Consider the following 14,715-nt stretch of genomic DNA (forward strand, 5'->3'; position numbering starts at 1 on the left):
CTCATTATAGATTCAAATTTAAAGTAGAGTTTACTAACTCAGTGCCTCATTTCCATCACAACAACAGTACAGAGTGGAAGCACTGAGACTCAGAAATGTCAGGACAGTCCAAGACAGTGTTTATGTCACCGCGTCAGATTCTTTGTCCAGTTCATTTAACTTAATCAATGTGGAATACACATGGATGATGGGCTGCTGAGCATTATGAAGAGGTGTTTAAACTGATTTACTGATTTTGAAGTAGAAGAAGAAGAAGAAATTCCATTGTTTGTTGATTTTGACTTTGCTTGTGAGCCCTGTCACATTTTCCACATGTTAATAAGGTGAATTAAAGCTGAAAAAGATATTAGGCTGTATATTATTACACGATATCAGATGGTGGACAAAGAAAGTTCCTTATTTCTCTCTGTATATAACGGTCACGAGGGCACAGACAAACCATTTCAGTTCAAACTGTTCAGGGATGAACCGGTTATTACTTTGGTAACCCCAATAACGATGCATGTCCGACTGTCCTGGCCCAACCCAAAAACTGCATTTTACTGTGTGGGCCTAATGGATATAGTTTTTATTTGTAAAAATTTGCAGACTAGAGAAGGAAAATGAGGTGGAGAAACATTGACAATCACGGCAGTAAACAGGACGACCCAAAGCAGTAAAAAATGACCTGAGGGAGGCAATGTGTGTCACAAGTGAAATGAAAACATACCAGACATTGAGAGTAATTTTAAATGGCAATATTGTTTAGATCCTGTAAACTACCATCCTTAAGAGTACTTTTGTTGTACTTCATTTTCTTTTGTTGTTTCCCAGGGGGGCAGGTGGGGTTTAAGTGCTTTCAGCTGTGAATGCTGTAGGAAAGCGCTGTTCACCCCACTCCCCCCAACCCACACTTTTCCTGCCAGTCCAGGGATTGAACTGGCAACCCTCTGGTCACAAGCTTCACTCTCTAACCATTAGGCCATGGCTGCACCAATAAGGAAAGGAACTAAAGGAAAGAGAAAAATAAATAGTAAATGAATAAACCTATAAATAAACAATGGTAATGCTGCAATAATCCCCGATACCATGCTTTTAGATTCAGCCTCTTTATTTTTGGCTCTTGTCCACATGCATATACCTCTCTCACCTCCTTCCTGTTCCCTCTCTATCCTTCCCATCCTTTATTCACCCCCTAGTGTCCATTTCTGTCTGACAGTCTAACAAGGATACAACACATCCCCTCTTCTTAAGTACCATACATACCAAGAGATAAAGGGATACCTAAAAGGTCTTTGTCAGCAAAAGAACAATCAACAGTTTGCCTTTACCAAATTTGTGCTGATATAGTGTCAACTCAAAGAATCATTTATGTAGTCTCAAAGTACTAAAATATAATGTCAACTCAACTTAGTCCATACTGGTGGTTCTCTGATCCTGACCTCTCTTTGAGGAGGCTGATCTGGGGGAACCCTTGTGTCTCCCTGTCTATCCATTTGACCTCCCACATGAAGACCAAGGTGTCCATTAGGATCACGTTTCTTCTCCTGGGGACACGCTGGAGCCATGTGTGATGCGTTCCATGTGCGGTCATCAGAGCCTATATGTGTGAGGTGAGGTCCACGTCGCTCCAACACCTGTAGGGGTTGGGAATCTTTTGACTGCTCCTTGTGCACTGTACCAGGCCTCTTAACTCTGACCCAGGAGCCACGCTGGAAATGTACTGGTTGAGCATTACTTTTCTTATCAGTGTAGTCCTTCATCTTCCTTTGTTTATCTCTCACTGTGTGTGCTGTCTGGACCATCTGAGGTGGCTTCTGCCGTTTGTGTAGTCCTGCCATATGAAGTCTGCTGTGCGTTTGCCTGCCGTGTAACAGTTCAGAGGGAGTGCATTGAGTGGTAGTGTGCTTGGTTGATCTGTGCACCTGGAGAAAGTCTGTGATGAACATCACCCACTCCTTTCCCTCAGTTTGTGCTGTCTGCAGGCTGTCTTTCAGACTCCTATTAAACCTCTCCATTTCTCCTGCTGGCCTGTGGAAAACATAAGATCTCTTGTGTGTGACTTGCCCTGTCCTAAAGAAACATCTCCATTTCTTGTGAGATAAGTTGACTGCTGTTGCCTGAGACCAATTCTTTGGGATTCCCTTCTCTGCTGAAGACTGATGAGAGAAACTGAAACACCACTACTGAAGCAACGTGGGAGGTGGGCGCCACCTCTGGCCACTTTACTGTAATAATCAATGAGAGTGATGGCAGACCAGCAACCTGGGACAGCTTTCTCACACAGTCCCATTAAATCTATAGCTACTTTTCCCCATGCAGCAGTAGGGAATGGGACAGGTGTAAGAGACACGGTGTGTGTGTTACTGCAGTTTTGTCATGCTGCTGACAGGTGTAACAGGCCTTGATCACCACTTCAACTTGCTTGTCCATGCCCAGCCACCAATAAAGGTCCCGGAGTCTCTGTTTGGTTTGCACTATGGCTTGATGTGTATCATGAGTGAGCTGTATCAGTTGAGGCTGTATACTCTCAGGAGCAAAGTAGTCTATAATGCCCTCTCATGGCAAATCCCTATACAATAGACAGTTCAGTCTGTACTTTATAGTATGGTAACAGTGATGGATCCACACTCTTGCCTGTTCTGGGCCACCAAGTGGCTATCAGATCACAGTGTTAAGCCTGCACTGGGCATGCCTGACAGGCAGCCTTGAAGTCCTCAGAGGAGACAGCTGTTAGGCCTGTGATAAGTGCTATCACCTCGATGTCCTCCTCAGGGTGATCCATCACAGGTAACGGCAGCCTAGAGAGACAGTCGACCATCACATTGTCTGAACCAGGCTTGTACTCAACGTCATAGTTAAAAGACAGCCACCATGCTGACCACCGTGCCACTCCCATGCCAGCTCTGTCGAGACCCTGTGAGGAGAGCAATGTGGTCAGGGGGCTGTGATCCATGATGTGAACCCCCACCCCCATAGGCAGGTCCTCCATTTTTCAGTCGCCCATACACAAGCCAGTGCCTCTTTCTCCTCTGTAGAGTCTTTACACTCAGATGATGACGGGGTACATGGTGCAAATGCCACTGTTCTCTCAGATCCATCTTTGTGTATTTGGATGAGCACAGCACCGACCCCACAGTCCGATGCATCCGTAGTGACTATCATAGGCTGTTCTGGATCAAACACAGTCAGAGCAGGGCTACTGACTATGAGCTGTTTCACTGCATCAAAGTTCCTCTGTGTGTCATCTGTCCAATCAAATGCAGCTGACCTCCGCAGTAGGCTGCGCATGGGCTCTACCACTGATGCACAGTTTGGAATGAACTTTGCAGACCATGAGGTGAGCCCCAAAAAGGAGCAGAGACTGGAAACATCTTTGGGTGGGGGCGTGTGCAGAACTGCTTCCACGTGCGATGGATCCGGCTTTATCTCATATGAGGTAACCATGTGCCCCAGGAATTTCAGTTCCGTTCTGTTTGTCTGAGTGTGCATTTTACCATGTTCAGCTTCATGCCAGCTGCACTGATGGCCTGCAGCACAGCTGCAAGGTTGCGATCGTGGACCTCACGTGAGTCACCTACAACTATGACATCATCTAGGTCACAGTGAGCTCTGGCTACTCCTTTCAGTATGAAAGACATCATGTGTTGAATGCAGACTTGGTCCTGATGCCAGTCCAAAGGGAACCATTTTAAACAGCTAAACAGTCCTTCATGAGTGATGAATGATGTTAGGTCCCTACTCTCTTCATGAAGGAGAACCTGGTAGTATGCGCTCTGTAAGTCCAGTGTTGAAATCCTGTCATCCTGTCTGACAGAAAAGTGGTTGTAACAGCATGTATCGGTATGTAACACCATGTAACAGCAGTAGCAGGTACTGAGTAACCATGGTAACCCAGAGTAAACCTGTGTGCACTGATTAAGACTCTACAGCAAGTCTTCATCTACCTGACACAGAGAATGACTGAAGGAGTGAATGGAAAAGAGGGATCTCAAGAAAATAAAACAAAGTGAAGACATCATAATTTAATTCCTCTTACAACAGTCTTGTCATAATCTTTTGGATGGAGCTCAGGTGTAGAAAGGAAAGAAAAGCAAATACAACCTTCCTGCTGCAGAGCTACACCCTGAGGTGGAGTCCAGTAAAGATGAGACACAGCTCCACCTCCCCACTACAGCCAGGTTCTGCTGCTGTGAGTGAATGTGGAGCTGACCAAGGCTCTCACTCTCTGTCTTCAGCGGTCAGTGCAGGTTTGACAGATTGGTGCTGTCCATGGTCCTGAACACTGTCACCAATCGGACACTGGGAGCTTTCAGTGCATGAGGGGAAAGTGCTTGGTTTCCTCAGCCCCCAAGTAACCCAGACAAAGTGAACTCATTTCAAACAAATACCAACTATAGGAGTCATTTGTAGGAGGTGTAGGTGTACCATGTGTTTTTATTATGTGTAGTCATATTTCTCACCACTAGAGGGTAATAGTGCACAGGGTGGAGGGTCATAATACCAGCTGAACAGAACTGAATTACACACACAAACAGTTTTGGTTTCCACTGGAGACTGTTGAACCAAACACTGACAGTCTGTTTGAGAGTATTACAGCTTCAGAGCCACAGGTCTCAGTTTGGGCTAATTCTTCCCTTTTTTGAAGAAATTTTCCACATGAGTCCATATTTCATACCAGTTATCAGAAAGCACAGAAATCAGTGTCACATTTCAGTCACTGCATTCATCAGGTTCGGTTCTTAAATCAAACTGTGGATGTAACAGAACGTTCATCATCTTTAACAAGACAAGACAGAATTAATGTTTCAGTGGAACCAAAAGAGAGAGGGAAGGAGAGAGAGAGAGAGAGAGAGAGAGAGAGAGAGAGAGAGAGGGACAGACAGACAGACAGAGAACATAGATGGCCACTGTTGTCATAATAGAGAGAAACCTGTCTTTTTTTATTATTTTTGGAGAATTTATGTTTTCTCTGCTGATTTCAGACACAAATTACAAAGTGTTTAGTCTTAGTCTGGTGACTTTAGTATGTGTAGTTTAGCTGTAAACTCACCATCAAACAGGACATACTTCTGCTAACCAAACAGGCAACTGTTGCCAAGGTCTGTTATAACTTAAATTGTTTGCCCACTAGAGGGCGATAGAGCTACATAGTCACTTTACTGCATTGTTGTGCAGATGGATATCACCCTTCTTCTCCTCGCTCTGATTTAGATGTATTCACCATAATTAATCCCAGTTCAAAAACAAATACCATAATATATAAAAATTAAAAAAAAAAACAAAAAAAAAAACCGGATCCCCATCCAATTCAACACTTCAAATGCCGTCGCACAGGTTATGTAAAGTTGTGCTTGTAAATAAATCAGTGAATTGGACTCGTGGACTTTAGTCTCCTTCTTTTGCTTTCTAACAGATGTATCACAGTGACACTTCACTATTACCAGCCTGTTCAAACTTGTTAACTCAGTCCTGCAGTTTATTGGGAATATTAATCAATGACAATTCAGTGCTGGACAAGTAACGTCTCCCTCTAGTGGTAGAATACCAACTGACTAATAGGAGATCCACATTAATACTCTTTACTGAATTTTGTGAACTTAATAAGCATTTATTCTGACAACGGTGTTGTGAATCAACAGTGTACAAGTATTCAGAAGATGACAATGTTAGAAAAATAGAACAATAATACAGTAGATATTGTGACAGGTAAGATATAACAATTAAATTTTTGAAAAACGTGCAAACATGTTCCCAGTTAATGTCACCAAATCTTACAAGAGTAAACAACAAAAAGAAACTATCAAAGTAAAAATCAATTCTTCAGCATCAATGACAAAAGCATTTTCAGCAAAAGCTTCAATAATCAATATATTTAGTTTTCTTATTCGAAAAAACCATGACATTCTCTTGGTTTTGTGTTCACCATGGCTGCATTTCCCTGAGTTAATATTTGATATGATTTTGGACAAAATAACTGTATGAAGATAAACACTGAAATGGTACTGAATCAGAACAAAGGCTGGAATATTAAAGCCATCTATTAATACTGAACATTATATTTCATACAGTTCCTTTATTCCCTTCTGTCCATCCTCATTTCATTATCTACTTTTTTCTCTCATTTGTGTTTTGCTGAACAAACACCACCTTCCCTGATTCAGTCTCTTCCATTATTTTGATCTAGAAATGTTCCTCTTTACCACACTGAGGTCTAGAGAGCAGAGATACATACAAGTACAAAGTTCAGAGTCCTAGACTGAACTATCAGACACTGGATAAATCTGTGTGTGAAAAGTTTTCTGTTGACTGCAGAGACATGGAAATATGAATTATCATTTGTTTCAAGGCCTTATTTGACATAAAAGACATTTTAAAATGACATACAAAGGTAGGAGGTGGAATTTCCATCTTTGTTACTTTCTCCATCTTCCTTAGAAAGGTCTCTCCTTCCACATCATCATATTCCATCTCTAATGGAGCAGGAGAAAATTCAGGTTTTTCATTTGTTACATTTGTTATTGTTCATTTGTTAATCTTTTTTAATTTTATGTACTGAGCAATTGATACAGTGGATATTGTGACGTTTGTCATTAGATGTGAATGGGAGGTGGGAAAGCCCTGTTAATAAAGTGGATTGTAAGTATGTAATTATGAAATCAGCACAACAGTCAGGACACACTCACTGACCTAACAGCTTTTCTTTGTCCTCATCCACACTCTCCTCATCATCAGACTCATCCAGTCCATCCACTCAAACACACGTCTCACACCTCACAGACTTTCTCACTCTCTGTCATACATTCACTGGCCACTTTATTAGAAACACCAAGCTGATAGTTACACTTTATTAGTGGACAGATAGAAACTAAGACCCATCTGCTGCCATGTACAGTTAGTGTTAACCATCCTCTAGTCCTTCATCAGTGGTCAGGTTCTGATCACAGGACCACTGGACATTTTTGGGTGGTGGATCACTCTTAACCCAGCAGGCTACAGCCTGTAATTGTAAACCTATAGCCACAGGCTCTAGTCTATAACTGTACACCTGTATAATGTAGCTTTAAGATAGATATACCTCATTAAGTGACCAGTGAGTGTAGGTCCAAGGTAAGTGTTTCAAATAAAATGCACAGTGAGTGTATAACTTCCCTATACACACAGCATGTAGTGAGAGTTTAAAAAACATTTCTCTGAAACTCACCTGCTAAACTGCCTTGAGTAGTGTCCACATCATCATAATCCTCTGGTGGGTCTTTCACAGCTGTCTCTGAAACAGTAATCAACACAGTCATTACTAACAGCCCAAACTCACATCAAAAACACACTGAACATGATTCATGGTTTCTTTTGTGGGCCACATTTTTGTTCAGGAGGATATTTTCTCACATTTGAACACAAAGTAAAAATATAAAATGAATCATCAGAAAACTGTTAAACATCTTGTATCACTTCAGTTCTGCTATTCCAAACATTAATTTTCTTCATTACTGAATGAAAGAGGCTCTCACTGTGGTTATATGATCACTGTGGTTTCAGTGTGACGGACTGAAGAGAGTGGGACAATATCACACAGATCATAACTCACCAATCAAACTGCCTGGATCCTGCCCTGACATGATGACATCATCATAGAAGTCTAGTGAGACCTTTGTTCCTGTCAGCTCTAAATCAATCACAGAGATACATTGTTTTAAATATTGTCTGTTATATGAACATCATGTGATATGGAAATATAACATTTAATATGCACATATAGAGAAATCACCCGTCACACTTCCAGACTTCCTCCCTACAGTGATGACATCATCATAGCCCTCTGGTGGAGCCTCTGTCACATTTTCCTCTGCATCAAAATACACAAACAAATTCCCCTCCATTCACAGCAGACACTGAACAGTAATGCAATTTCAAAGTGCATGTGTTTGTATTAAGAAAACATTATTAATCTAAAGACAGAGACACACCCATCACACTGTCTGGGTTCTGTCCTGACGTGATGACATCATCGTAGCTCTCTGGAGAGTCCAGGGTCAGCATCTCCTCTGAACCAGATAAAAGCAAAGAGACATCTGAATATTGACTCAAAACCACCTGTAAACAACATTTCCACACATCTGGTTAAACAGACAGTGGACGAGATCATGTGATCCATCTATAAACACACTCACTTGTCCGGTCACTGGTAGTTTTCGCATCATCGTAATACTCAGCTTTTTCCTCTATCAAAGACTCTGCAGGAACAGGATAAATGAATAAATACAATGCACTGCCACAGAAACTTGTGGTGTAACACTTTTTTTTTACAGTCACACTGAATGGATCGAGTAGCACACTGAATACCAGACTTGACTTTGTGTCAGTTGTGACGCTAGTGACTGTCACTCTACGACACCTAATGAGCAGCAGCGCAACAGACACGCACAGACGTCTCCTATACGGACATTTACAGAAAAGCACAAGTTTGGTCTTTTTTGGATTAACAAAGAAGAACATTTATGCGTTTAGCAAATTTCATAATTTTTCACGTTCTTCGCTCTGACACGCTAAATAAATAGTACTAAAACAAACGCTATTTGACGTCCTATTGACAGTATGCTGTCAGACAGATCCTGGCTGACCGCTGTGCACTCTTCGCTCGCCTGCGTAAGATCATCAGTCAGACTCGATCTTTCTTTTTTTAAATGTCTTTAAGAGACCAACGAAGTAATCATAGTCCCGTTCTGTCAAACGGCGGTCTGTTAGCTCAATTTAACCTCGCTTGCAACCCGCATTTGCTACGTTCTCCCCGCTTATTTTCTCCCCCCTCGACACCTGTCAGACCAAGCGATGACTGAATCTGAAGCGACCGTTCTGCCGGTGAATCTCCGGAGTCCTTGCGTATCTTTCAAATTGGCGATATTTGATCTTGGCAGGTAGCTGTGCTGATGAGGCTTCCATCAACGCGCTGTGGTGAAGTGAAGCTCGGCTTCCGTCATTCTTTGAGCCGCTGTTCGCTACAGCGTGACTGAGTCTGTGCCAAATGGGCTGCATAAGCCAGGAGTGGAGACCGCATTTTGCTTTTTTAAACTTGTGGTTTCAGTGCAGTCAACGGGCACGGATTCTGGTGCTGCTTTAAACGTTTTTATATTTAACCAAACGATACACAGTGTCTCATCTTCCTACCGTTAACGTTCAGCCTCCATGCACGTGTATTTCTAAAAGCGCAAACGGAATTAAAAACAGAAACTCTCCAGATTACACGGACTTTAAATGTTTGTTATTCATGCGAATTTTTTCGCCATTAGCTTTCATAAAACGCAGCAGAAGGTAAAGAATAAGCAGCGAACGACTTTAATGGATTAAGTTCACACATCACATTATTGATTAACTGTCAGATGATCTGTGGTAGAGTGAGATAGTTATGAACTTCGTCGTAAGAGAGTAAGTAGAGACCATCTGGCCGTCATACCTGAGAGGAGCTCTTCTTCCCCCACATCCTCATAGCCAGAGTTTTGTTCCTCTGAGAGAGCACGACCTGTTATAAGAGAGCGGTACATTGGTCAAACACGGAATTAAAACACATACACAAACACGTGCTCTCGTTCTCCCGCTCTCTCTCACCTGCAAGTCACACAAATTCCCTGCTGCCCCCCACCCCCTTTCGCTCTCAGACATGTACTATGTCCCTCTACTTTAACTCTCCCCCTCCCCTCTCACACACTTGGGCACACACGCACATCCGCTGCACCTGTGACTCTCGTGGTTTTTGGTGCTGAGCTCTCTGACTGAACAGGAGTAAAACCGTTTGGCTCCAAAGGCCTGGCAGATTCTTGTCACCGGCAAACTTAGAGCGCACCAGTAAAAATAATACGACCACAGTTACACCACAGTAAGTTTACAAACTTCATCTTCACGTCGCTCTTTGAGTTTTCCTTGCTGTTCACATGGCCCAGTTTTTGATTAACTCCCACCCCCGTGTCTCTCTCTCTCTGTCTCTCTCTGTTTCAAATGCACAGGCACTAAGGATCGCATAGCCTTCAGTCTAGGTCGTACATGTACTACAGAAGTGACAGAGTACTGAAAAAATGATCTTGTCGACTACAAAAAAAAAAAACCATTAATCATGACAGTCACAGTTGCGGGATTAGTAGAGTTTATATGTAATTAACGATGTGTTGTGTTGTAGATATCCTGTCTTTGAATTAAATATTGAAAGACAACAGACAAATGTGTCTGAAATAATTTCCCTTGACTAAGTTACCTAGGTCTTTTGAAATCACCGAATGTTTTGTGCGTAAACGGCAGGAGACCTTTAATTTGACGTACTGCGGTGAGGACTATATTCGACCCGCGTTACAAAACAGTTTTCATTTTATTTAAAGAGCAACCTGTAACGTCTTTGAAATGAAACATGATCATGACGAAATCTTAAGCAGTCTATCTCTACATGGATGTCCAAAACCAAACTGATGTCTGTTTGAGTGGGTGGCGTTATAAACTGGGTGTCTCTGAAGTGAGCTCTGCGTTAACGCAGTAACGGGAAGCATCGAGAATTCACGAGCATCATTCTAGAATTCATGTAGACAACATGTTTACATTTTTATTTGTAAAATAATTTATGCAAACGAAACTGGCCAGTTTTTCCCGCAACGAAACACAAACGCTCTTTCCCGTCCCCTAATTCTATTACTCTCGATCAAGTACAATCTGTAACACTCAAAGCTAAAACAATTTTCACCTTTTCCTTACTTTAATGGAGGAAGATAACATATGTTTGCAAGTTCACATAAACACACAAATGCAGAAACTCTGTATCACTTTCCCATCTCTCTCTGTCTCTCTCTCTCTCTCTCTCTCTCTCTCTCCACAGTAGCAGCTGTGCATCCCTGTAAAGAGACTCTCACCTCTCTGAACAGTGTTACTGCTTCTCTTAGTGAGGAATCTGTGGTCAATCTCCTCATAGACGGCATCAGGCAGAGTCATGTGTTTCCTCTTTGACAGGGCTGTGTGGGAGAACAATCACACACACACACACACACACACACACACACACACACACACACACACACACACACACACACACACACACAGGGTCATATTTTGCATTCAAAGGGATCTAATTTCTGCAGTTTTTCCTCAATGTTTTTCCTACCTCTCCTCAGAGCTCTGTTCTGGTAAAACAGCACAAGCAGAAACACCAGCAGTAGCAGGAGCAGTGCTCCTAGAACCAGGAACACCACTGAGGGAATGGACACACCAGTCTGTGACTGAGGCCGTGAAGGACTGGTCCGTCTGCTGGTGGTTACTGGAGACACATGGACAAAGAAATCACATTCCAGGATATGATTTATAGTTAAACATAAACCATACACCAATACAGAAACACAAGTCAGATTAAATGAAACAAAGAAACATGCAAGTATTCATATTACCTAAAGATGCTGCAGAGGTAACTGATGAAGTTGTTGTCTCTAGAAACCCCCCTACACACGCATGCGCACACACGCACGCACACACACACACACACACACACACACACACACACACACAGACACACACACACACACACACACACACACACACACACACAGAGAGACAGAGTGAGAAAGTGTATTCATTAATTCTGTTGTGAGTGTAAGAGGACTTGGACATTTTGTCTTTCAATATTACTTGTCAGAGGTTGATAACTGTTTAAGCTTTTGGGTCCCATAACGAGAAGAAATGAGATCAGAGTTCATTTATTCATCAGTGTTGGACCTGAACTTCTCAGTGAATGTAATATCCACACATGAACACATGGGACATGTTTAATATAGTTTTTAATAGATTTCCACTACAAATATATGACATCAACCATCAAACAAGCACATGACAATCACATCTGGATGAAATAATTATTTAAGATTATTTCAGTGACTGGGCCCTGCCCCAATTCTCTTCAGTGCTCTGTTTCCTTGTGGGTTTTTCTCTCTTTTCTCTACAGTCTGATGACAGTAGCCATTGGAACCACTGTCTCACTCCTACCTGTACAGGTGACTCCAGCATCATCCTTATGGGAGCAGTCAGTGTTGTTCTTCAGGGAGAGAGAACAGTCAGACAGGTGGATCTCACTTCCTCTGCACCCCACCCTGCTCAGCCACACAGCTCCCTCTCCACGCCCAAAGGCAGCATTCCCATCAGCCCTCAGTGCCGGCCCACAGCCCAGCTGTCTGCACACCACCTGAGCATCTGTAATGTCCCAGTCATCATCACAGACTGAGCCCCAGGTACCGTCATGATAAACCTCCAGCCTCCCAGAGCACTGGCCCTCTCCCTCCATCAGTCTGAGGGGTAGATGGTCTAGACAACAAACCACAGTTTAACCTAAAACATCTAATTATCATGATATTAAATAAGTATCCCAGTTTTTAAAAAAGATGTGCGTGGAAAATGTTTTCATTGGTAAATAGTATGAGGTATTTAAGCCATTTTTTAGGTACAGGAGAAATTTTTAAAATTACTTTTCTTTTATGACAAAATGAGCAAATATAACCACAGACCTATTTTACTGAATGTCATATTGAAGAATTTTCTGTTGTAGACTACTGATGTATGAAGTTGACAAACATATGAGAGAGAAATATAATGTGAGTGGGTGTTAGACGTTGTCACCTGAACATGGTCTGTGATGTGGAGACGCTGCACATGACAAAAGACTTCGGGCGACAGTTTTTTCCTCTGTGACTAAAGGAGAAATATGATGATTTTTAACTAATGGGTTATTGATTGTAGCTGTAATCACTTGTAACAGCACATTCTTTACCATTATCTTCATGTCTCACAATGAAATTATTTCATAATCTTCATCAGAGCACAAACACAAACGATGTTACTAATAGAAACAGAATAACTGAATGTTAACTCAAAAGTCAATAACAATAATGCATCTCTCTTCACCCGGGTTGAACAGAGAAGTGTAGGTCATTTACCTGAACAGGTGATTTTTGCCACTTCAAATGCATTACATTCATTCTGGCCCCAGGGTGAAGACGGACAGTTCCATAGACTGATGTCGTGTTTGCGGCATTGTACACGGTCAAGCCAGTTTGGAGCTGAAGCCAGTCTTGGTGTGCTTGAGTCCACACTGCCACTCTTTCCACAGTTCAGCTCTTGACAGATTAAAGACACTGTGTCTGAGTCCATCTGGTCCATGCAGACATTACCCCAGGTTCCATTGTAAAAAACCTCCAGGTTCCCAGAGCAGCCTTCAGTCAGTCTGATCTCTTTAAACTCTGAGGACAAAAACAGGATTTGAAGTCCGCATGGGTGAGTAACGCTGTCATATGACTCCTGAAAAGTCTTTCCCTCAAACAGGCAAAAATGGAAAAAAGGGGAAAAAGCATTTTAGGAAAATTTCATCAGTTTTCCTGTCATAACCAAGAGTCCGCAATATTTATAATAAAAAGATGCATTTACTTGATTTCCTCATTCTCATACAGCTTGAGTGTGTGATATTTATGATGCATTTGAGCTGAATACCTGAACACAGCACTCCCACGTCCTCCTTGTGTCCACAGTCATGTCGGCCCCATCCCTCTGATGGACAGCTCCACAGGGACGTCTCGTTCCCCAGGCACTCCACCTTATCCAGCCAAATGGGTCCAGTTCCAGGACCAAACCAGACTGGAACTGGTCCACTGAGGGCCTCTCCACACTGGAGCTGTCTGCACACCACCTGGGCATCCTTCATATCCCAGGAGTCATCGCACACTGTTCCCCATGAGCCTTTGTGGAAAACCTCCAGACGCCCTGCACAGTCACTCCCAGAACCCACCAGTCTGAGAGACCTGTGACCTGAATTAAAAGATGAAGAAGACTCAACTTCTAACTCAAGAATTTATTTACCAACTTTTTTTAACAGAATATTGAATCTGAAGTAGTTTATAACACGTGTCCAAAGGCATTGTGATTGGTCTGACAATAAAAGAGACTGTCTCTGTTCTTGTGGAAATTAGAGGCCAGTTCAAATGACCAAACTTCCAGTCATGTAATACTCACCAGAGCAGATGAGTGACAGCTTTAAACTGGAATTGCAGTTTGTAGTTTGTGGTGAGCTACAGTTTCCCAGATAAGCTTCAGTCCCAGAGCACAGGAAACCAGTCAGACACTCATCACTGTCCCCTGGACCAGACCCAGAGGAGCCACTGAACTCTACCACAGATCCACAGTCCAGCTGTCTGCAGACCACAGAGGCTTCAGACAAACTCCAGGAGTCCAGGAGAACTCTCCTCCAGGCCTTATGGAAATAAACCTCCACCTCTCCCTCACACTCCCTCTCTCCAGTCAGCCGCACCCATCCACCATCAGCAGACATAGAGGAACCTGAAGAGAAAATTTAAATGTTACCAAAAGCATTGTCTGTATGAATCAATTATCAATGAGTTTCTGCAGCATTCAGTCATAAAGTGTATGTAGCTGTGTCATTCATATAAACTGACCAGAGCAGATGACTCCAGCATCCTGCCTATGAGAGCATGCAGCTCGACTCCATGAAGAGATGACACATGCTGAGAGATGTGTCTCGTTGCCCTGGCAATCAAACACATCAGCCCGTACTGGGTCACTGCCCTCCCCAAACCAGTCCACGCCCACTATGGCCACGGCACTCCCACAATTCAGCTGTCGACAGAGGACGCTGGAGGCTCTGATATCCCATGATGCATCACACACTGTTCCCCACTCACTGAGGTACTCCAGCTCCACTCGACCAGAGCA

This window comes from Chanos chanos, chromosome 11 (assembly GCF_902362185.1).
Source record: "Chanos chanos chromosome 11, fChaCha1.1, whole genome shotgun sequence".
Taxonomy (NCBI): domain Eukaryota; kingdom Metazoa; phylum Chordata; class Actinopteri; order Gonorynchiformes; family Chanidae; genus Chanos; species Chanos chanos.